The 13430-nt window shown below is 45.3% G+C and overlaps 1 long non-coding RNA gene across 1 annotated transcript; it reads left to right on the top strand.

Annotated features, from left to right (window-relative positions):
- Positions 1-1814: 1814 nt before the first annotated feature.
- On the top strand, positions 1815-12655 carry LOC138582728 (uncharacterized). The gene is made up of 2 exons (XR_011305066.1): positions 1815-2719; positions 10226-12655. It is a non-coding gene; the product is annotated as an uncharacterized lncRNA (long non-coding RNA).
- Positions 12656-13430: the final 775 nt, after the last annotated feature.

Genomic DNA, 13430 nt, shown 5'->3' with positions numbered 1-13430 from the left:
AAATGGTGATTACAAGTGAGTAATTATCATGCACTTTTTAACCATCATTGCTTTATCTAGTGACATGGTTCACATTGCGTGCAAAAAAGTCTTGTACAGCAGGACCTTGCTTTGCACTGGGGGTGTGTTGTGGGCATGTCGGACGCAAACCTATTTTCTTTGCACTGCAGGTTCCTGTGTGCACTTATTTCTGTAAATCTTTTCCCCATGCAATGCATTTTGCGCTGTGCAATCTTAACGCACGCGCTAACGCTTTTACACACCCTTAGAGCTTGTTTTGTTAATCAGACCTGTTGCCTTCATTGAGCACTGGTGGTCGTACCAAATGCTGTCGCGTTTAATGCACTACAACCAAAAAAGTGACGGGTGGAAGGTTTTGAATAAATCTGAAGCACTTGTACTGCTCTAGGCAACCTTCCACGACACTGTTTCTTAGCTCGTCTGCGCCATTGCAAAAGGGGTCCAGCCATATGCAAATCAGGCAGGTACTGTAGCAGCCCAGCCCAAACTGCTAGGCCAGGTCTCCTCTGCACGGACACACAAGCAACATTAGACATGTTTCGGCCTTGTTGTGCCTCAGTGTGGTGCAGCTTGGTTCCCTGTGGCGCAGCGAGCAAGGGACCCACGTCTGGGCATACCCTCTCTCACAATGGGAGACATACTACAACTAACAAAGTGATGGATGGAAGGTTTTGAATAAGTCTGAACCACTGGCACTTCTCTGGGCAAACCAGCACACCACCGAAATTTTGCCTGTCTGCGCTTTGCAAAAGGGGTCCAGCCATATGCAAATCAGTCAGTTACTACCACCAATTGTAGCAGCCCAGCCCGAACTGCTAGGCCAGGTCCCCTCTGCACAGAAACACAAGCAACTTCAGACATGTTTCAGCCTTGTTTGGCCTCCTCAGTGAAGGGGGAAATTAATACACTAACAGGATTTTTCATCTGGTTCGGGTTTGCTGCTGGGGAACAGGGAGCTTCGGCTGATCCACCAGATGATTCCTGGTGTCTCATGATGTTATCCTTCGATATTAAAAATGAGAAGGAGGCGTTCACTGGGACTCTAATTCTCTGTTCACTTGTCCTGCAGAATAAACCACCGCGCATTCTCTGTGGAACATGGCTCTACGTATATATACAAAGTGGCAATATTTCACCATATGATTTTTGGAGCAAGGGAGTCATGACCACACGTTGTATATAAATAATGTTCATTAAGTAAAGAAAATGCGGCCGCCACTCCTCAAAATATGTTCATGGTCTATATTGCTTAGTAATACAAAAAATATAACGCGCGTTTGATGGCTCAGGCTTCAGCAGACTCAATATCATTTGCATGTAATACCTGTCCTTCAGACCCAGAGAGCACGGCCTGCTTACCCTTCAATAGCGACTGTTATGGAAAGCAGCTTTACTTCTTGTTGGTTTGTTTGCAGGCAAATATGGCTCTCCTCAAGGAATAACACAGGTTGAGGTCTCCCTTGCCGCTGCTGACCTTTCATAGCACGTTCCACTACCAGCTTGTTTTGCAGTAACAGGCAGCCCCAAGTGGGCACACATAGTCACCTCTTTTACAACACATATTTTGTCACGAAACACTGCCTGTTGGTTGATAACCTTTTTTGCATTCCCAGGAACAAATGACACTTTTCTGAATATGGTCTTTTCTAAACAGTAAATAGACCTTCGGTGTTGACAATGATAATATTTTATTTAACGTTTGATTTGCATGTTTTGAGGTTTGTAGACAGCATTGTATTTATATAAATGCCAGCTCAGAGAGATTAGGCGCACACACACCGGGGGTGCAAGGGTGAGCGGGTCTCAGTCACCAAGGACCATGGACACTGTGGAATTACAGCGTGGACGGCACAGGTGGAGTGATGCGCCCGGAGTACCAATCAAGGAAGCGTTGGGCAATTATGTGGATTTGCACCCAGCAACATTTCCACACTGGAGTTTCAAATTTGGCTCAGTTTCAAAAATCAGAAAACGCCCTCATCAAGATTATTATTGGGCGGCAACATAGTAAATTGATTTTTTCGATGCAAAGGAGATTTCTCCAGAAAATGGAGGCAGCCATCGCTCTGGATTGTTTACTGCACATTGGTTGGCACGGCTCGGCTCTCTGGCATTATGCTGGTGCTATGGAAGGAATGCGCCCTGCCTCGTTCAGGGGGTACACCGACCGGTCTCCAAAGGAAATCCCGCCCTTGCAGGAAAGGATCAGGTCTATACTCTCGACAGGGCATCAGCCGGTTGCTCCTCAGGCAGATATTTTTATATCTGCTCTCTGATTTTGATGCAAGATGTTGATTAAGGTATACTCATAGAACAGGTATATTATACATACAAATGGATATACATTTAAAGTTATTGAAAATGCCTTGTGGCACCGATTTACCGTTTTCTTTGTTTTTGTATAACACAGAAAGCCTGAGGGTATCTTTCTGAATTTAGACTGGATTTTTTTGGGAGAGGCGCTGGCAACATTCTGCTATGGCTGTTAGGCTTATTTCATAGTCCTGTTGAGAAAGCATGCTTTAATTGCCTTCGGGCAGACTTGGAGGCAGGCTGGCTAGCTCTAATACATTCTCGCAAGTTTAGAATGCCCTTCTAAACCGGGTATCTCCAAAGGAGCTCCTGAACATTCATAGCCTGGGACATCTCGCCCTGCTCATTCCAGGCAGCCACAAGCCTTCACTACACACGAGTACAGGTATTTAAAATCAGACAAATAAAGGAGTGAATCGTGTATAATGCTGTCTGCGTTCTTCTGTGAGAGCTTGCCCAGTGCGCATGCGGTTGAAATGATAACCTTGTCATGGAGGGAAAGGGAAACAGGCAGATTGCCTTTGTGAGTGGGTGAGTTTTCTAAATTAAGGTGGACACAGATTGAAAATAACACACTCTGCTTGGCCGTGACGTGAATCATTGTGATACTGACTAAGCAAAAGTAATTCTCAGTTACGTCACTTTCCGAATTGCAACATTTCCTTGTTGTACTTCACTTCTAGTAGTGCTGCGTCACCATGACTTCAGGCGAAACCTACCACTGTAAAAAAGGCCTTTGAAGTTACACTTTCTTCGCACATGAAGGAAGACTCACCCTGTTCATAGAAAAATGTCTCCTAAGCCCACAGGCATCCCGGGACAGTAACACGATGGTACATGTCTTATCCACTTTAGAAGGATGAATGGTCGAGTCGTGACCTCTGACCTGCAGTTTGCATCTGCATTTCTGTTGTGGGCTCCTAACGGCCTGACCTATACTATCTCAAATTAATATCGCACATAATTTCGCATGGCAATTGAGGCACTAGTTGTACTCATTTAGAAACGGACGAGCACATGGCAACTGCCGCAGTGTTTCAAACGCTTGCAGGAGAATGGTTGGTTGTAAACCTGCAGATGTGGGTCTCATTGCATGAGCCCCAGAACACTGCCAGCATTTGGCCCTAGTACCTAATGAATGCTAATGAAATAGGCACATTCATGAAACTGTGCTTAGGCCTCTTGGCCACAGCATGCATTTGTAGGACTCACACCTTGACTGGCACCCACATGATAGACTAGCGTTTGTGGTGGTTGCTAAGGTTACCTGGTGATACATACAACACTAGAGGGTGCTGTTCTACCTTCACCAAATGACGGAAATGGAGATTCTTTACTGTGTGGTCCCACCACCGACGGGTGTGGGGGGCTGTTCTCAACCCCCCACACATAAACATTTGACACTGAGAAGAATAATCACGAACACCTGGGAATAACCCGAGTGGAGCGTTTCCTATAATGTTGCTGGCAAAGTATGAAAGGTACACAACTCTCGAACCTAAAAATCTGGATTGAAATATTGTCTGCAAAGTACAACCCTTCCAAGGGGTTTCACAGGCATCCCGACTAGTGTTCAAGTGGTCTTGTGTGTGTCTTTCCACTGGTCCTAAGAACCTGGGTTTGAATCCCACCCGGGGCGCTCTTTACGAAACTAAACCAAATGAAGGGTGCACATGGTTTTCTTTAGGGAGAAATGTTTTGCCAGATCCCGGATCTGGGACAATTTGACCACCCGTCAGCACTACCTGCGCCCGTGCTCAGACAGAAACACAATGGCTATGCGAAAGCTGAATGCAAGGTGAAGCTAGGATGCTGGGGTTAAGATGCCAGGGACAGTAAGCATGGATCCCACTCCAGAGTATTTCATTTGCACATCATCCTCCTTGTCCTGTGTGGCTCCACTCCACACTGGCCAGTGAGTGCTGCCATGTGCACCACTTCAACCCTGGTCAGTGTGTGCTGCCATGCACACCACTCCAACACTGGCCAGTGTGTGCGGCCATGCGTACCACTCCAACACTGGCCAGTGTGTGCTGCCATGCTGCCAGGCACACCACTCCAACACTGGCCAGTGTGTGCCACAATGTGCACCACTCCAACGGCCAGTGTGTGCTGCCATGCACATGACTCCAACAATGGCCAGCATGTGCTGCTATGCACACCACTTCAGTACTAGCCAGTGTATGCTGCCATGCGCACCACTCCAACACTGGCCAGTGTGTGCTGCCATGCGCACCACTGCAACACTGGCCAGTGTGTGCTGCCATGCGCACCACTGCAACACTGGCCAGCGTGTGCTGCCATGCGCACCACTGCAACACTGGCCAGTGTGTGCTGCCATGCACACCAATTCAACACTGGCCAGTGTGTGCTGCCATGCGCACCACTGCAACACTGGCCAGTGTGTGCTGCCATGCACACCAATTCAACACTGGCCAGCATGTGCTGCCATGCACACCACTTCAGTACTGGCCAATGTGTGCTGCCATGCGCACCACTGCAACACTGGCCAGTGTGTGCTGCCATGCACAGGGCTGTTTGTGAACAGAGAACGCAGGCTACCTTGGACAATGAAACCCAAACACAGACTTGATAAGACTTTGTCAAAGAGACCCGAAGCCCTACAAAAGAAACACATTTTACTTGGAATCATCTTTTTGATTCTAGTTTGTTGTTGGCATTTTTTGAGCGTGACTCTAACTTCAGGAAGCAATGTCGTGGTGTGCATTATCTGAGGCTAAGTGCATAGATGAGGCGATTAAAGCGGAAAACAGTTCCTATCAAACAAATGATACTGAGAGGGGATTTGGGGTGTTGATCGAGCGGGGTATAGAGGAGGGTGGTCATCAGGGGGATAACGGTATGGCCGTGTTCATGGGGTTGTACTGTTATGACTGTGAAGTAGGCCCCCTTTGAAGAGGAGGGTTTCCACTTTTTTTCTCAAGTGCATGAGTCTGATGGGGACAGGTATGAGGTTCCCCAGTCTGGGGGCGCACAATGCCAAGAGCATAAGCAAGCGACAGGAATAGCTGCATTCTGTGGGTGCATTCTAAAAAAGAGAGAGAATCTGCCCACACACGTGGCTTTGTGAAGGCCTATTATCCATGAAAGAGGGAGCTTATTCATCAGTTATGTGTGCTATAGTTTGCGATCACGCGCTGCGCCATTCAAGTCCACCGTGGCTGTGTTGAGCCTAACCAACTCATCATTGCACAGGTTTGCACTGCAAAAGTACCCTTTTCACAGGGTTTGTGTCTGCAGTGCAAAGTCACTTTTTAGCAGTGCAAGGTCACTGTGAACCGTGAAAAGAAATTCCACGAAGCGGGCCTTCAGTGTTTTACTCTATAACGCAGCAATACATCATTTTCCAATACTTGGCAAGAGTGAGATGTATTGTGATCACATGTTGTACCTTGCATTGGAAGCGCACGCTGGCCGGCGCCTATGTTCACTCAGCACTATTGTCTGTGGCATTTGGGATTCGCTACACTAGTGTCCAGACCCGTGCTGCCCCATTGCATTTCATTACGCACATTATATCAGGTGGTACAGAGTTGCTTATGCTTGCAGGAGCCCTCAGTGTTTTTCCGGGTGTGACCAGGGCTGGACTGGGAACTAAAAGAGGCCCTGGAAATAATTACTGGGGACCAAAAGAGGCCCTGGAAATAAAGTTCAAAGTGGCCCCAAATGACACATTTTCAGCAAGCCCATTGCTTTTCCTATGAGACAATTTGGAAATACCACAGAAAAGAGGCCCAGGGTGCAGAGGCCCACCGGGAAATCTCCAGAGTTCCGTACAGGCCAGTCCACCCCTGGGTGTGACTAGCTTGACAGCCAGAAGTTAAAACAACGCATCCAAGACTAGATTTGTTACTGACAGCTGCTAAGCGAGTATCAATGTGAGCCAATAGGATAGCTGGCTAAATATGATAGGTTATTTAAAGCGCACTTAATACCCAAGCGCGCCTTGCTTCCAAGGCGAGCTCGTTGCCCCTGAGCTACCCTCCCGAGACAATGTCATGAATGTAGCTGATACGCTATCTGCTAATATGTTAGCAACTTGACATGTGCTCCCCGGAGCATGTGTATTTACAGTTGGAAGGGATGCCACTTGTGAAGAGGTGTCACTGTTTTCTTTTAAATACACGCTCAGGACTCTTAGAGGGTGTTTACCCTGAAATGTCAGCTGTGCTTTTCTGAGCCACCTGCCCAGAACACCTGCATCACTGCTGCTTACAAAGCACTCGTGATGAAGCATCTCTGCTTAGCAATGTGTTATGTGAATGCTTGTGACAGGATGCACTCAATTCTCGCACTTTTAACACTTTGAACCAAGAAACCCTGCAGTTCTTGGCCTTGGCTCTCAAAAGAGGCCTCTCCTAATGATAAGGTATATCCGGCTTTAGTGCTGCTTTTTGTGACCATACACAGACACACACTCGGGCACACACACACGCACACACACTCAACTCCAACTTGGTGTGCCTCAGAACCTCACTACTTCATCTCATGACACTGTCAGGCCCATTTATCTCATAAGCAGCAGCTTGTTTCATGTTTTCACTGGCTGCAAAACAAGGGATTTTTATCAAGACCAGGCTAGGACTGGCCCGTAGGACAATCGGACAGTGCCCGAAGAGCCGGCCCAACATTCTAGAGTTGCTCAATTTATTTGCTCGAAAAGGGACACTTTTTTGGCCAAAATGCAGCAGTGTGATGAGGTACTGCAGTAGTTATAACAAATGTTAATAATCAGATATGCTTGTCTGTAAACTATGTGCATTACATTTGACAGAAAACACCCCTTTGGTTAGTAGACAAAGTGTCCAAGAAGAACTGAATTGCAATTTGCCATTGTAGGTGGCTACCTTTTCATTGGTGACTTCATGTCCCAGTCCGACCTTGATCAAGACCACGCAGAAGCAGGTTGAAAATCGCAGATGAAAAATAGCAGCCCACTTCTGATCAAGGCTCAAAAGCTTGCACAGGGCTTTTGATATAGAAATGATCACGAGCATCCTCTGTTTGATAGTTGACCCTCTGGCGCTCATGGTTCTACTTTTTTGTTTGCTGTCTTGACTATGTGACTGGAAAGTCTATAGCTTTGCCTGTGGCAAAGGACTTGCCCTTCTCAGCATCATGAGGCGAACCTCGGTGTTCTGCCCGACAGCTGCAGGTTGGTGTGGAAAAGATGGTCCTGATCAAATGGATCCCCAGATGTTTCACTTTCTGAGCAGGTGATGGGAATTTACCCAGTTCCTGAGGCCAGAAGAATGGTGTCAAGGTCACAAGCAAGAGCATTGATGGGCCAGTAAGGTCCTGAATGCAGGCACAGACAGGAACTGCACCTAATAAACAAGACAACCTTTGGATCAGACCCGACTTATATTTTAGGAATTGTCATTGCAGATGTATTTTGCCTGTTGAGTGTAATCTATGAATAAGGATCATCCAGTTGGGCGTGGCGCCTCTCACTCATCCACTACATTCTGGGATCCCATATCCAATGAAGGTACACAATTCCATAGAAAAGGGATGGAATTAGACTAGGGGAGCATTGGGCAAGGTGCATGAAAACAGTGCTCCCCATCTCCCATGAAGGTGCATGTCTCCATGGAAAAGGGACAACTTTATATTAGGGGGGCATTGGGCAGCTTGCATGAGCACAGTGCTTGCCATCCCAATGAAGGTGCATGTCTTCATGGAAAAGGTACAGAATTAGATTAGGGGAGCATTGGGCAGTTTGTATGAACACAGTGATCGCCATCTCCCATAAAGTTACATGTCGCCAAAGAAAGGGACAGAATTAGAGTAGGGGAACCTTGGGCAGCTTGCATGAGTACTGTGCTCGTTATCTCCCATGAAGGTACATAGTTCTCAACCATGAAGGTACATGTCTCTATGTTATTCAGCCAAATAATCGAGGCACAGTTTTCAACCTTTTTACTTTAGTTGTCCTCATAATTGTGGCTAGAACACTCAGCACTGCATGCACCTTTGCAGTTGTGTCATTTTTCAAAAAATGTATGACACAGGATCAGAAAATTAAAATGAAACAATGTACTTATTTAGCTGGCAAACCGTCTCCCAGATATATAGAGTCACTGTAATTCCCTGAAAAACATTGTTAAAGCAACTTTATGTTTAAGTTGCACTAATAAAAACCATGAAATTCGTAGGAAAATGTTATGAAAGGGACGTTATGGTTGCAAGGTAAAATCGAAAAACCATTGAAATTCACCAGGTATGGTAAGCTATGCAACCATAACTCATGCCACCACCATGCATGGCTAAGACTAACACCCAGGACATCAAATATGACATATGGCATCATTGATGATATAACTGATGACATCACATACCACATCGATTCTGATGAAAAGTCCCTACAAGGGGTTCTGTTTACAATGTTGCTGGCACATCCACAGAGATTGTTTCATTTGTTTGACAAGTGTAATGTTGTGTTTTTTTATATGTTTTTACCACAATGTCTGTGAACTACGGGCACAGTTCCCAAATCCAACATGGCGTCTGTTTAAAAGGTTTTGATGCAACTCATGTTTTTAATTAACCAATCAGTGGGAGCATACGTCTGCGAAAGTTACATGGCTCCCTGATAGGCCCAGAGGCGTCCGTGGACACCAAAACATGAAATTATCCTGCAGACCAGACACAGAAATTGCTAGCGTACATTATGGGTTTTTTGAAAAAAATTATGGTATCGATTAACACCAAATTCTCAAGAACATGCTTTCACGACCAGGCCGCCGATCCTCGTGCAAGTTTGATGCAAATCCGTCCAGTGGTTTGGGCTGCACCTGTGAGCTATTTCTTTTTCCATTCATGTCTATCTGGATTTCAAAAGTTTTGGGATCCTCCTATAACTCCCCCCCTTGACAAAACCACATGAAACTTTGCAAAAGTATTCGGAGGTGGGCATATCCTTTTTTTCAAAGTTTCGTTTAAATTCGTCAAACAGCACCAAAGTTATAAGTCTCCTAAAAACAGATCTTCCTCTGGATTGGGCAACTTAACCATAACTACAGGGCCTCTACCGCAAGCCCTGTTATATATTTATATTGTCATTTCATATAATGAATGGTATAAAACTCTAGAACAACCCGCCTCCTGCTGTTCTCTAAGAATCTTTCTCAAGTGGTAACACAATAAAAGGGTGGCTACACCCTAAACCCTTCTTTCTGGCTAAATTCTATCAGAAGATGTCTTGAGACATACCACAACAATCAGTCAATCAGAAGCTCAGTTCTTTGTATCAGCTGACCTGGCTGGTTCACTCCATATGCTATCTCAGAATATGAAAATGTTGCCCGAGTGCAGAAATCAATGCTTAGATTTCGAGTAACTGAAGCTTCTGCGATGTAATTAGGAATGTGGGAACTGGAAATGCCATAAAAACGTAATTGACTTTTTTTGTAAATTAGAAGCCTGTCCTTGAGACGTGAAGTTATGACCTGCTTACCATTCAATATTGCCTATTATGGATAGCTGTGCTCTGTGCTTTGGACATGTTTGCAGGCAAATATTGCTCTCCTCAAGCAGCAAAAACACGGATCGAGGTCCCCTTTGCTGCCATTGAACTTTCCTATCACTTTGCCTCTTTGTTTCCGATAACACACAGTGAGCACAAATAGTGTCACTCATAACAACAAGTAGAGGGCTATTTTGCAGGAAACATTGCATGTTAGTTGTTGAAACTTTTTTTGCATTCCCCCAAACAAATGACCATATTCTGACTATGTCCTGCTATAGACAGTAAATAGGCCCACTGTGTTGACAATGATAATATTTTATTTTTAAATTGATTCACATCTTTTGTATTTTCTCTCTCGACTCCTTTGCTTTTATATAAATGCCTGCTCGGGGAACAAAGCCATTCAGTAGTGAGGCCACAGCTGACTGGATCCCCTCATGCAGTCCATGGATCTCCGCACACCGAATGGATGCCCACACACACCAAATGGAGCTCTCCATACACCAAACTCCTTCCAGTGGAATGACTTCAATGGATCCCCACACACTGAATGGATGCCCCCACACAACAAATGGATTTCTTCATACACCAAACTCCTTCCTGTGGAATGACTCCAATGGCTCCCCACACACTGAATGGATGCTCCACACCCCAAATGGATTTCTACATACACCAAACTCCTTCCTGTGGAATGACTCCAATGGCTCCCCACACACTGAATGGATGCCCCACACCCCAAATGGATTTCTACATACACCAAACTCCTTCCTGTGAATGACTCCAATGGATCCCCACACACTGAATGGATGCCCCCACATACCAAATGGATTTCTTCATTCATCAAACTCCTTCCTGTGGAATGACTCCAACGGATCCCCACACATTGAATGGATGCCCCCACACCCCAAATGGATTTCTACATACACCAAACTCCTTCCTGTGGAATGACTCCAATGGATCCCCACAAACTGAATGGATGCCCCCACACACTAAATAGAGCTGTCCATGCACCAAACTCCTTCCTGTGGAACAACTCAAATGGATCTCCACACACTAAATGGATGCCCCCACACACCAGATGGATTTCTCCATACACCAAACTCCTTCCTGTGGAATGACTCCGATGGATCCCCACAGACTGAATGGATGCCTCCACACAGCAAATGGTTTTCTCCATACTCCAAACTCCTTCTTGTGGAATTACGGACGCTGTGAAATGGCTCCAATGGATCTCCACACACTGCATGGACGCCCCACACACCAAATGGATCTCTCGATACACCAAATTCCTTCCTGTGCAATTGTGGACCATATGGATTAACTCCCAGGAGGGATACCCAATTCCCACAAAGTCCTTTTGGAACGCAAAACACTTATTTACTTCAATGAACGACGTGGCCATGTGTGGCAATGGAGCTACTGGTTTTTGCGTAGGAATGAAAATCCTAGATGTATCGTGCATGGAGTCACTAATTATCTGATTTGGTTGTATGGGCCAAAGGGCACAGCATATGGCAACACTGGGAAGGATATCATATTGCCGTAGATTAGACTACTTTTCTATGGGTATGGTGGAGGTGAACCCGTTAAAGTGATAGGTTGTTACAGAAGTAGAAGGTTCCCTGGAGAACATAGGCACTGATTGCTTTGATGTGGTTATTCAGCATTTGTTTCCCAGGCGTTTGCTGTCCATCAGAGCCTTGGAAGCAAGGGCAGTGAGTCCACCCGTCTCTTTTTATGTGGACATCATGCCCTTGCTGGCCAGCGATAGGTGTAAAAGCAGATAACAGCATTAGATGGTTTCCAGTTATGTTAATATTCGAACTGGATTGCCATTTAGTATCATACAAGCTCAAGATGGACACAGGCTATATCTTTTTAAGTGGTCTAGACGATGCTTAATAGATTCAGATTGAGAAAACATCGCAGCATGTGAATACAGATTAACTATAGGGGATCTAAGGGAGAGGGAAGGGCTCATGGGCCACCTTATCCCAGCTTTATTAGCCATATTGTATTCATGAGTCCATTTTGAACGCATTGCAGAGGAAATGGTTGCTGGAGTGCACGTTTTGGGATTTTTTTTTTTAAGATGTGATGCCGAGCCTTACAGTGGTGCAGGATCTCAAAGTGCTGTAGGACACATGTGTTACAATTTGTATTTTGATATACGTACTCAGATCTTGTACTTCATCATCAACATGTGTACCTATAATTAAGAAATTGATTTAGTTTGTAGAAGTTCAGATCAGTGCACGTTTTCTCGCAATAGCCCTGACAGTGCCCTGGTCCCACTGTTGCAATGAAGGAGCGAGCAGTCGTGTGCTCGTTGCATCTGGCATCAGAGCAATGGGGACAGTCCAAAGGGCATTATTTATGATCTGCTGTGCATTGTTTACTGAGGCTACTAAGCCAATATTGTAATTGATCATAAGAGAGGTTTATAGTTGGTTTGTTTGACTTCCCTTGATATTGTGTCGACAGTATTGTTAGAGCGTATTTGTATGCACCGCGTCTTACACCTTAATTTGTAGTCATTATTTTTTTAATTACACTTGTATTATTAGAGATTTTCACTGCATAGAACACACATGTCTACATGTTTGCGCTTAATGGAATTAATTGTACCTTCAGGAATGGTTGCAGGGAGAATTTGTTCATGTGGCAGAATGTTCCATGCAGCACAGTTTGGGAGAGAATGTGGCTCTTTGCACAAAGAGCTGTTTCAACGAGTTTATATTTGCATAGTAAAAGCCTTCATCAGGGCCGAGAGAAAACGATACTTTAAAAAATAAAAGCTTTGGAACTAAGATTAATGTTCCTTCCCCACTCAGCATTATGTATACATATAGTATTTTGAGACATATACTTTAAATATTGTTTGCTTGGTTAAACAGTGTCATTGTGAGAGCCCGGCCTGTCTTTGGTTGACTTCCTCTTCTGCTATCATACCTTGGAAACATTTATTAGCGGCAATAGCTGCCCTCCTGACGATTCTAATGCTGGAGATGGGTCCATCACATTGCAGGTGCGGTGTGAGATTAATTATGTTATGTTATTGCCACTTCTACTGCACACCTCTGCCCCTTCTCATGGCTGGGAGTGCTTAGTGGGACTGAGAGGGAAAAGCACAAGAGAGTTTTGATGTGATGTTGGTAGCATCAGTTCGTGGTGTATGAGTGTGTATGTGGAGATTTGTGCGTGGCTGGCTAAGTGTCTTGTTTGGTGCTGTGCGGTGTGTGCGGTTTGTGGTTCGCTGCGGTAGAGATATGGTGTGTATTGGTTTGTGTTTTAAGGTGAGTATGCAGAATATTGGAAAGTTGTTAGGGGGTTGGTGGACAGTTGCACACTGTTCAGCTAATTTCAACACCATGGCTCCCCCCAACAGCTAAATGCAACGCACTGGCTCCCCCCCTCACCTCCCAAACATTCAGCTGAATTCGACACATTGCCTAGTTCAGTCCAAATTCCATTAATGAATCTTTGCGGGACCCGTCATAGTGTGAGCACAGCCGAAACCCTCGTTCATTTGCAAGAACTGCAAAAGCCCAGCTCTGCCTGGGAGTGTAAGTGATAGTGACTGACGCAGATGCTTGAACTGTTC

Source organism: Ambystoma mexicanum, chromosome 3q, assembly GCF_040938575.1.
Source record: "Ambystoma mexicanum isolate Mex_15411 chromosome 3q, UKY_AmexF1_1, whole genome shotgun sequence".
NCBI classification, from domain to species: domain Eukaryota; kingdom Metazoa; phylum Chordata; class Amphibia; order Caudata; family Ambystomatidae; genus Ambystoma; species Ambystoma mexicanum.
The sequence above is the reverse complement of the archived record's forward strand: the minus strand, read 5'-3'. Positions and strand labels throughout refer to the sequence as shown.